Raw genomic sequence first — 12,126 nt, 5'->3', positions numbered from 1 at the left:
AGGGGCGGGAGGTGGGGGGGCAGTAGGTCGGGATGATGTGGCACAAGGGGCCAGACGTGGTTTTTTTCAGACAGACTTAAAAAACCACTAGCAGTGATGGAAATGATGTGTTGCTACTTGGTCTCAAAACCACAAAAATTCTGCCTACAAAGCCTTGGCACAAACGAGACATCAGTGACTCCGGCTTAGAAATATGTCAGGCGGGCGGGGCTGCAAACAGCTGTGAAACTTGTTTTTTTTCTGTTTGGGACAGAGTCAGACACACTTTAAGGACAAAAACTCTTTCAAAGAGCGCAGTGATGACTCCTAGCTTTGTTGAACCACAGGGCTTATTCTTAGAACACTTTGGCCTTAATCTTCAGTTTATCAAATGAAAGAAAACAACGCGTAATAATGGACCTTTGGTGCTGTTAAAAGAGCAGGAAGAGGAGAAACCAGTGAAATGAATCAGCAATACACAACAGATGGAAATTCAGATATTTATTGCAGCATGTTTGGACTGCAATGTGAAATCAGCGGCTGTCTAGGATTGTTTCCTGTACTGCTCTTGCTTTCTGTTTGCATTCATTCACAAAGTGCAGGACAGCAGAGTGTGTTTGGTGACGTTCCGTGAGATGAAGAAAGCCCAGACAGCAATTCTTGAGTTGTTTTGATCCTCTTTTAGTTTAGAGGGAAGAACAGGCCAGTGGTTGCACTGCATGGTTTAAATTTCTGTTTTTGTTGTCTGCACGGCATGGAAGTTTCTCACAATGCTGCAGTGGTGAAACCATTTACTAAACTGCACTCTGGCAGGACTTAAACCATTAAGATTTTATGTATAAAGTGATATAAAGTGAGATGAAAACCAAACAAAGACAAAACAAATGTTTCTCAGAATCGAGTTGCTGCTTTTTGCTGCAACTTTAAACATGCAACTTTCTTCTTCACAAACTCATCACCTAGAAAGGCCAAAAATTTTAATAGTTGTTAATTGGGTCAAATGATTACTTTTAAAGCATATTCTGATAACACAGGGTTGGGATTAGGGTCATCAGTGTTTGCTTGGACCTCACGTGATTCCCATGTGAAGGCTGCTTCCATATTTTGTTGCTGGCTGACAACACTCACTGTTCACAGGAAGCCAAAATGCTGCTGTGAATGGATACATGTATGTATGCAGTAACTGTACACTAGCGAATAAAATCTTTGTTTTTATGAAGGTCTTGAAATTTTATTACAACACTACATTGCAACATTATTCTATAAATATGCTGATATACAACCCTATTACTGTTTGTTTTGTTTGTGTTGTTAGGAAATCAAAATACTGAATTAAAATGAGAAAAGTACAAAAAAATACTAACCGGCAGCACTCATCAACCAGTCACTGCAGAAGCCCATTAACGATAGAAAGATTACACACAAGGAGTAAAGTATAAGTATATTTGACTTCATAGGTGTGCCAAATTATGTAATGTAATATTCACACTGTAAACATCACAATTTAGAGACATCAACATTTAAATTACATTATTGTTGTAAAAATCACAAAACTGCAATATTTTAGTAAGTGGTTGCTAGGAAACAAAGATGTCAATAACTGCCGATAGAGATAACAACCCTCAAGTCCTTTGATGCACCTGTGTTGCAATTTTGGTTGCTCCACTCCTCGCGTAGGAGCTGTTTGTGCACAAAAACAAACCAACAAACAGACAGATATGAACGATACTAAAACCAAAGTCTTGGCAAGATGGACACAAAAATACTTGGCAAGTTGTATGAACCTTCTTATTGCCTCTGATGAGGAGACTCAAACACGTTGACGAGCATCAAAGTTTGAATGAATGAAAAGTGGATTTGTATGTAATATGGATTAGGGAGGCAGGTCTAAGTGCTATTTATACTCTGGCACTGAGTGAACAGGGGAAACCTCTGGCCCATATTAGCTGGCTAGTGATACTCTGTGCAAATCCCAAGTAATCCTGTTGGTGTCCAGCCCTGACCTTCATTCTGCTGCTGAAACGAGAGTACATGCATGTGGTTGTTAGACAAATCACTGATTTTAACCCCATAAATACACAATTGGATACTAAAACAAAAAGGTTTGTGTGGCACCAAAACAACTCGCTTTGCTGCTTAGTTGTTTATGTTTTCTATGTGTGAATGCACATGTGTATTTCACAATGAGAGAATGTAAACACAAGCCTCTTATGCCAATCAGTGGTGGATATTTGAAATGTGTTACATCATGAGCGAGACATGAATGTGACACGGTGACATTTAGATAATCCAATAACAGTATGAAATCCTTTGTGATCATATTATCATTAATGTTGGAGCCAGATGGCTATAAGTGCCAGGAAGGCTGAAGGAAAAAACTACTGTACTATCTTTCAGATGTGTTCCTGTGAGTCAAATGCTGTGTCAGTGCTGTGTTCTAGGAAGTTGCACAAAGTACTGTAATTTCCAAATGTACATACAAACATAAATACTGTATGTATGATCATTTGTTATTATCCCATCAACTAGGACAAATCATCCTTTGCTTTGTCTCCTCTCACTGCTTCAGAGTCCACGGCTCTCTTATATCACCCTGCCACTGGCGTCATTAAACTGGAATTTAGTGTCTTGTTTACACAACTTAGAGCTACCAATCTATTGTATATCATTAAATCCACTCATTTAAAAATATTACAGCAGATTACAGATGAACGTTGCGAACCTACGTTGCTAACCATTAACTGATGGCTCCTCACGTGTGTGGTGAGTTTGATGGCAGGAGGGCAGGCAGGTGAGGCATAGAGAGATTTTCAAAATGATTGTTTGGTATCCTGAGTCTGGAGGTGGAGCGTGAGCCAAGGTGAATATAGCAACTGCAGCACAAGAGAGTCTTGTTAACAAGATAGATCACAGCAAGAACTTGAAGTATAAGGCCTGTTACCAACATGTGTTGATGACGAACTGGCAGTGAATGAACATCAACGTGTGGTTTAAATCCCTCTGGCTTGATTGCCTGCAATAGGCTCCAGGTGTGCAGGAGCTGGAGTTGGCCCTGCCCAGGGGCGGATCCCAGGTCAGTTCAGGAGCCTTATGGAAATTCCAGCCACCCACCGCAGACCATGACATATGGTCCAAAAAATAAATAAACAAATACATGAACAAGGTTTTCTTCTGCTAGCATGTTAGCATGTCCAATAACGAGCAATTAATTAAAATAGGAAGTCTGTTATCTTAATCACAAACTAGCATAAATTGAACTAACAAAGTTACAGTTCTTTTATAAATGTTTTATTTCACTTAGTAGCTATAGTGACACATGGCAGTGCAAAGGACCTCTCAGCTAGCATTCTTTGGCATCATTGCTGTGACGCATCAGCTGTGAGCTGGGCGTCACTCCTAATGGATCATGTACTGTATGTGTATTTGTCCTGGACCCCTTGACATCAAATTTAAAAGTGTAATTTGTCAGTCTGCAGAGTGACAGTTCTTAACAGGTGTATTTCTCCCAAACCAACGTCTTTCCTTAAACAATGTAATTTTAGTACCTGAACAACACATTCTTGATGAAAATAAATAAAAGTGCAAGATTTGTCTTGAAACTTGTCTTGGACAAACATAGGATACATCCCACTATAGCACTGCTTCTTTCTACTTCTGCGGACTTAGCTGCCAAAAAACAACGTGCATCTTGCTGTGACACCTCTGGCTTTTGTTCAGAGCAGTGTCTGACAGAGTGGGTTGAGAAAACATCCATTTTTACTGACGGGTTCAGATGCTCCAATTGTGAAATTCCTTGGATTTGAAAAGTGCTCCAGTTCTTGACTTAGATTAGATTTGCTGGGTTTTTTTCAGTGGCAGTCATGGTGATGTAATTCTGGATTTTCAAATGCAAATCTTAAGGTCCGGGTACATGGTTACCAGCCTGCATCTGGGCAAAAACTGGGAATTAAAAAAGCGACTCAGTAGAATAATTATTTTCTTTAATCACGTCTCTGACAGCCTTCTTGAGATTAATTTTTCTCTGGGAAGGTAAATGCAGAGTTAGAGTTGTTATCTTTCATATAGACTGTTTTTATCTTACATCTGGGACACTGTAAATTATATGATGGCCCTGTTATTAACTTTTACCTTATTGCAGTGTGTAGGTTTATACGTTCCTACAAATAAGTGTGTATTCAAACTGTAGAGTATTTTAAACCGACTCCACAGTAAATATTCATTTTTAAAAATCACGTGTTTCCATTTCAGAAGCATCCATATTCATTGTTTCTCTCTTCGTAACTGAAAACGAACTGACTTTGATCAAAATTTCACAGTGTGGTTTATGTCAGCTGTAAGGTGCGCTCTGGTGTAATTTTCACCTTTGCAAAAGACTTGAGAGGCCTCCAATCCATCTACTCGCAGGTAGCTGTGCTGTATGCATGCACTCCTTATTAAAATACATAAAGAATTCACCAGCCTGCTCATTTAAAATACACAGATAATGAGACATTCTGAGTGAATAGGACGGCTTTGGTACATTTAAAGTTTTAGCAGTTGCTGCACATAGGCACATCGTATGTGCATGAAGTGCTACATGCACACTTACATCTAGTATGTATAGAGCAATAATACAGATGCATGCTGTGGAGCCAAAGTTTAATGACTGAGTGCAGTAGGTACACCTCCCCCAGGAGGGGCTACCAAGAACATAAAGAATGTTCAATGTGCATTTTAAAACATTAAAAGCTGACTTGCTTCCTCATAGTTGCTTCTCTTTTATGAGGGGAGTACATTGCGAATATGAAAATCTCAGTAGTAACATCAGGGGCTGGTATTTAGGATGTCTTATGCAGGCATAGGTGGAGCCACCAGCAATACAACACCCTCCATACTGGCAATCCATTCATACATACTATTCTTATTTCTTAATTGTGCTGCCCTGTAACTGCTATTTTATTTATAAAAACATGTCAATATGTCACATAATAATCTCCTAATTGGATAATCTGTTCTGTCAACCAGGAAAATATTCACGGTTGATGTTTCTCAATAAACTGTATGACATCCCATGACTGCTTGGTCTCATGACAATTCTTGAAATAGTCACAGAATGTGATCTGTTTGTTCTCGTATGTCGACAAAAACGGTCCGTTTTTGGTTGTGAAAGCACTTCTTTGAAACTTGTGTTGGATCAAGAAGTCCTGGTTTTTTAAAGCTGGGATATGGTTCTTGTTAGGTCAGAGATGCTATTTCGTGGCATTTAATGCTCATGCAAATTAAAACAGACTATTAAATTGGTAGAATTTCACTCACGCAGGTGACTCGGATTAGCTCCCAGTTGTCAGGCAAAGTGACCAAGTGGCCATTTGAAGTCTTTGATGTATTTAAATTAGTTAGTTATAAAAATAATCTCTACTATATAATCATTATAAAGAGCAAATTTATCTATGAACACCAAAACAGTGTTCTTTACTGGGACCCTGTTATTGTGGAGTCTTTACTGTATATTTGTGGGCTATAGAGAGCTGTGGGGTGCCCACACAGATGCTTGGAGCTCAACCCGTTTTCACTGTAAAAAGAAAAGAAAAGAATTACTGCTTTGTACATTCATCATTGAGGGACTATTCAGTTAAGAATCAGAAACTTAAATATCAGCACCACTTGCAGAAAAATCAATACCAGAAGCCATGTTAGATATTTAACCTCTGAACTCCACTTCTCATGCTCTTGCTCTCTCTCCCTTGTCTTGCACACACACACACACACACACACACACACACACACACACACACACACACACACACACACACACACACAGAGTAAATTAATGTCAACTCCACTAGACCCGCCCTGGGAAATATTGCCATGGTGTGCCTCACCATAATATCAGGGTTCATGTCAGGTCCAGGGTTTAAGCTGCTGAGGGTAATCCTCCTTTGACGTTTTGATAGGAGAGACAGTGTATCGACGGGTGAAGGGAGGGAATGGTAAAGAGGGGGGTGGGGACCAAAGACTGAGGACAGAGTGACCAAAATCTTTTAACCAATATAAAACCGAATAATACTGTTTTTTTGGACTGTCACAAAGAAGTCCATTCATAGAAATGCAACATTTGATTTAAAAAAATGCACGAAGGGGGGAATCTATATTGCAAAAATGCTGATACTGTATGCATTGGATGGATTTTTGACAAATCTATTTACACAACAGAATTTTCCAAATATAAAATTAATAGTTTCAGCGGATTGTAATGAATCTATAAAAATATCATTTTACAGTGAGAAAAAGTATAAACGTCGTTTACATACCCAGCTTCTTTCCTGGTTTATTGACATTGAAAGGCAGTCGAGACATAATAAATAAATAAATATACATTAAATAAATCCCACTTCGTGGTGTTATTGGAGGTCATGCTTTCTGTCTTTCGAACATCATCTTTTTGGCTTTTTTGTCATTTTGCAGATTGTGATCTTCAAACTGTGTTTGACTATTTAATAGCAAGATTGTAAGAATATAAATTGTACTGTAAATTATTTACCATCAAGCTTTAAGGACAGTAGAAAAACATTACCTTTAAAGAATAAGTCATATATTGTTTGGGCAGTTTTTCTGTGGTCTTTAAAAGATAGAAAACACAAAAGCATAAACAGACTTGATGAAAAATCTCTGTTTACAGTACAAATCACATTCACAGGAGTCTTTCTCATTTCATAGTTGGTGTATATGGGAAAAGAAAAAAGCTGCAAACTCTGACAAACTTGGAGTATTATGCTGTTTAAAACTATTCAAAGTGTGGAGGACAGAAGCATAAATAATAATAAAAAGGAATAAGTCATGTTGCGCCATAAGAACTGTGTAAATAAGGTCTCAGAATGTATAATAAAAGACGAGAGTAAAGAAAATGTTCCAGTGTGACCTTTATTCCAGGATAACATGTTCGGGTTGGGGGGTTTAACAAAACCGTCAGTCACTGCACAGCCTCTTTTGTTCTGAATCTCAGTGTTGACACTCTCTCCTGATAATGCCAAAGATCTCATTGGTTCTTTTTTCTATTGTAGAATATGTTTAATCAGATTTGTGCAGATGCCACGTTGGGTCATTCAGCGACACAGACACAAGGATATACTTACATATATATAAAAATAAACACCCACGCACATAATCACAAATGAGTTGAGGACAATATATCTTAAGTACAGGGAACATCCTGGATCCAGCATTCAAAATATTTTGAAATAGGAAGCCAAGGTTCAAAGATCCAGTGTTGCTTTGTGATGCATTGAGATGTAATGAGTCTACATTCTTGTGTGATAAGTGAGATACTAGGCAGACTGAAGAAATACTGCTGAATCCTTACTCTGAACATTATTTGTGAACCATAAAAAATAAAAGTCCCCATCTGGAAATGCAACTCATCTCCACTTAACAATGAACAAGACAAAAAGTGGCATCTTTATGTCAGCTAAAATTTTACTCAGGGTATTCAGCGATGGTAGTAATGCACCAAGAAGCAGATTTTCATGGATGTTTTCCTCAGCTAAGAATGGTTAGCCAGCTGTAAACAAGATGTACCTTTACATTTATGTTTAATCCAAAAGTGAAAGGTTACAGTGCAGTAAGTATGCTCAGAAGTCAAAGGCAGATGTCTACAGCTTACCAAATGGGCTGGTGCCAAATTTAGTGTCAAAACAACATTTTCACAGTTTTGACAGGATTTTAGGAGCATATTTTTCAAAATTACTGAAAGGGTTCATTAATGAAATTTAGTGAAAACATTTGTGACACTCACAGGCCACTAAACCTATTAACTGTGTCTGTGCTGTTGGTGCCTTTTAGAGCACTTTTAATGAAACAGTCTGGTGAATATTATGGCGTGGATTCATTTGTCCAAGAACTCTATGTTCCAGTTTTAATGACTGGAGCACTGGAACCTATTAGTCTCATATACTAGTAATTAGCAGGAGTATGTATCTGTGTGTTGCACTGAACCAAGCACACAACCAACCCTGTCAGCAATAAACAGTAACTCAGTTTGAAATATTTCCCCCTAAAATCCTACCAAACAAACAAACAACCTGGAAATGACCGTAATGCTAACTAACTCTTAGGCTGCAAAATGTGGAGTCCAAAACTGATGTTTGACATGACTGCAGCAGTCTTTTACATACTGACTATGCTAAACATCAGCATGCATGTGCCATTGCAAGCTTATCATCACAGTTACTACCCTGGCTTCATAAATGCAACACAGTTCAACCAAACAACTATTTGAAAACTGACCGCTCTCTCTGCTGTTGTTCACCAAGCCATGGTGTTGGGATTTGGTTCATTTTGCTAATACAACACAAACTATGTCAAAGTTACAAAAATGTACCAAAACTACCTCTCTTACTCCTGTCTGTTTGATTGGTTAAACATAATGGTGTATGTGAGTTTCAAGTTTACCAAAGTGACAACAATTATCTGCCAGACAGATGTACGGTGGCCTTTTACCAAAATGTAGATCATGAACTTTAAATAGCTTTATTTCATTCAGCTTTCACTGAAAAGAAGAGCATAAAATGAAATGAATAGGGAAAATTGTGAATCAACTTTTAGCTGAATTAACCTTGAGGGATTTGATGCTATGCTGCTGCTTTCTAAATAAATCTTTTGTATCTTTTCCCAGAATCAAGGCTCCTCACATTGCCAACATAATTGCACGAGTTGCTTTGGATCAGAATATGTCCAGTGTGCTTAACCTTTGCTACATTTATAAAAGCGAGGTATTCTGATGATACAAAAAAGGAATAAATTCATCCTTTTACCAGAAGTGTTTATGAAAGAAGAAATCTAGACTGCCTACACTTTATTTTCGAAATATCACTGGCCTTGAAGTTCCTGCTTCTTGGAGAGATTCATTCAAAAAAAGAGCCATTTGTAACAACAAGTTACTTCCTCTGAGTTAAGTCTTCATCAATATGCACATTTCAGATGTTTAGAAGTGAAACCTTTTAATAGCAATAGTTTGTTTCTGGATGTTATTAGTCAATATGATGGGTGGTATGATAAGGCAAAGATGTACAAGGACAAGGCTATTACAGATTATGTTTAGATTTCTGTCTCAGTTTGCAGTCCTTCGTGAAGAAACTATTTCCTGCTTGTATGCCTTTGTAGTTTGTAATGTCATGAGACATGAATGACATGAGTGTTACCACTCATGAATGAGATGTAAGATTCCTCGATGGATTGAATGAATGTGTGAAAGTGGTTGGATTCCCATCACAGGACAGATTTAACACATGAAAACATCATTTAGTGGATATTCGGCTAGCTGGAGAATGTACCTCTGATATGCGACATCTGGTTCGGGATTACTGAAATGACAAACACCAACCACCTTGTGGCCACAGCTTCACATAACAGTGGAGTTAGGCAACATGGTCCATTCAAATTCAATGTCCCCAAACTCCCTTGGAGTCCTGTTGGGGCTCTGACAGAACTAAAGACTTTGAGCACAGGGGGCCCCTGCCTTACATTCCCAGTGCACCTTCACTATCCATGTGGATGTGCCAGGCCTGTCCACCATTTTCTCCCATCACCCGATCCAACTCATCTTTGTTCCTCTCTTCACCTGGGAAAGACCGCAGATTAGTTGATACAATTACAGAATCGATCCTGATCCTATGACCTAGAGTGTCCCTATGGACCACTCTCCAATTCCTATTTTTTTGTTCTCCAACCACTGTTTTCGCTATTGTTACTACAGAAAACCTAGAAAATGTATATAGAAAAATATGAAAACTGAATTGCTGCAGTCCTTTTTGCTTGTGTCCAAGTAGAACAATCAATGGTTTCAACTGACTGGTTCAAAGTTTCGTTTAGGCCATAAACTGGGAGCTTCGAGGTCCATCATCAACTTGATGTGAAAACTATTGTGAAAACCAACTATTGCAGAGGGCTTCTAATTATCAGTTAAAACAGTGATGAAGAGAAAGAAATGTATTTTTATGCTAATCAGCTATTGTTGCTATTATCTGCTGAACTGAGGCTCATTAAGCAACAATTACACTATATGTACTAATTTACATAGTTAGGGCTCATCCATAAGTGGGAAAATCCTTTCCCCCCAGTCATCACTGCTCTTTAGAAACTCCCTCTGAGACCAGCAGAGCCCCAGATAACAGGCAGAAGCAACTGGAATAATAATGAGAAATAGGCTGGGAAAAAAGAATTTCTTCACGCCTGCCTGGAGGAAAGAAATCTCACGACACCTATGTAAATCCATTTACACACTGCAGGGTTAATTGCCTTGAGCTATAGACATGAACATCTCCTGCAGAATAACAGAAAGATGAAATGCTGGCACTTGATCTTTCCTTAATATCTCCCTCTCCACACAAATTCGTCCTGGAGTACATACATAAAATATATATATGTCTGGGAACACACGTATCCACAATCCAGTGGAACGTTTTCACCTGAGGCCAATTTAAAGATTACAGGCACTGGTCTCTCTCCATAAAATGAATTTGTGTTAATTACATTCATTTTTTATGATGGTTGGGCAGTAAACTCAATTTTGTACCTCAATGACTCTCAATAACGGCAAGCAATAGAAAAAAAGGCTTAAGACAAAATCTTAAAACCTACATGGATATTTCAAGTAGGGCTAAAGGTTTTATCTACTGAATAAAATCTCAAAGCGTTTACATTAGCATTACCTCTTACCATAGATGACACACACACTAATCCAAGCAAGTGCTTTTACAGCCCAGGTAACCCTGCTGAATCTCAGCACACTGAGTCATGGTTCTGTTCCCTGCATTACCTATTTAGAGCCAAATAAAGGACTCCCCCATGGTCATTTGGCTGAAAAAAGCATAGAACAAAAAACTGATCATGACTCATCATTGCTACATAATTTGGAACAGCAACATATGTGATATTAAATTGAAATGCTGCAGCCTACAGAACCATTTTCCATCCACTTATAGGCTGCATAAAATGATAGATGACATAGTTGTTGACTGTGTTATAGACCATAAACCATCCTTGTTTACACTCCCTGAGAAAAGATAGTAGATGCTTTCTAAAATATGCTTGGTTAGAAACGCAATCTCCTGAATGCTGCAGAATGAAAGGCAGAGAAAAATAGATGAAATCAACCAACACAGTGATGAACAGTCAGACTTTTGGTAGTGTATTATCCATTTTCACCATCACCCTCTCCTTTTTTTCCTCTTTTAAAAAAAAAAAATACCAGTATCTATTTCTACTGTAAAGTGTTCTTTGGGCTTGTGTTTTGACCTTTGCGTTAATATTTAAATAGTAAAAGAAAGCTCTTCTGTGTAGCCTCCTCATTAGGATAGAGATTTGCCTGTCGGACTGTAAATTATTATTTTCATTGTCAAACGGTAATCATGCAACTGTGCACCTCAAGCAGTGTTGCGCAGTGATGCAAAAGTGATGCAATTGTTATTCTAACAAAGTACTTTCTTGAAGGAATAAATAATTAAGTAGATACTAGAGCACTTCCTGGATTCCAAACTGCTTCTATTTGAGCTGCTCTTGGGGAGGGATACAGATAGGCTAAGTCATCAAACAACTCCAAGGCACGCTATTTTCAAATAAAATTTAAAATGAGAACGGTGTCTGTTTTCCGTTTGTGGATCTCTTTTTCGGGTTTGCAATTGCTGTCTACAGCAATTACAAGGAGTTTTTTGGTGTAGCTACATAGAGGTATACAGTTCATCACCTCTCCCTCCTCTGGGCAGATCTGATCACAACCTGGTGCACCTTGTCCCTGTGTATGAGCCCTTAGTGCACAGGGAGCCACCAGCCACCGGCACAGTACAGAGATGGTCGGAGGAGAGCGAGGAGGCTCTTAAGGATTGTTTTGAGTCGACTGTGTGGGAGGTGATTTGTGATGACCACGGAGAGGACATCAACAGCCTTACTACATGCATTACTGACTATATTAATTTCTGTGTGGATAACACCGTACCTACCAGGACTGTACGGTGTTTCTCCAACAACAAACCTTGGATTACCCCAGAAATTAAAGCTGTCCTCAAGCAGAAGAGGAGGGCCTTCAAATCCAAAGACAAAAAGGAGTTGAAAAGGGTGCAGAGAGAGCTGAGGGAACTGATAAGGAATGGGAAGGAGAGCTACAGGCAGAAGATG

The sequence above is a fragment of the Astatotilapia calliptera genome, chromosome 20 (genome assembly GCF_964374335.1).
Source record: "Astatotilapia calliptera chromosome 20, fAstCal68.1, whole genome shotgun sequence".
NCBI classification, from domain to species: domain Eukaryota; kingdom Metazoa; phylum Chordata; class Actinopteri; order Cichliformes; family Cichlidae; genus Astatotilapia; species Astatotilapia calliptera.
This window is presented reverse-complemented; position numbering follows the sequence as displayed.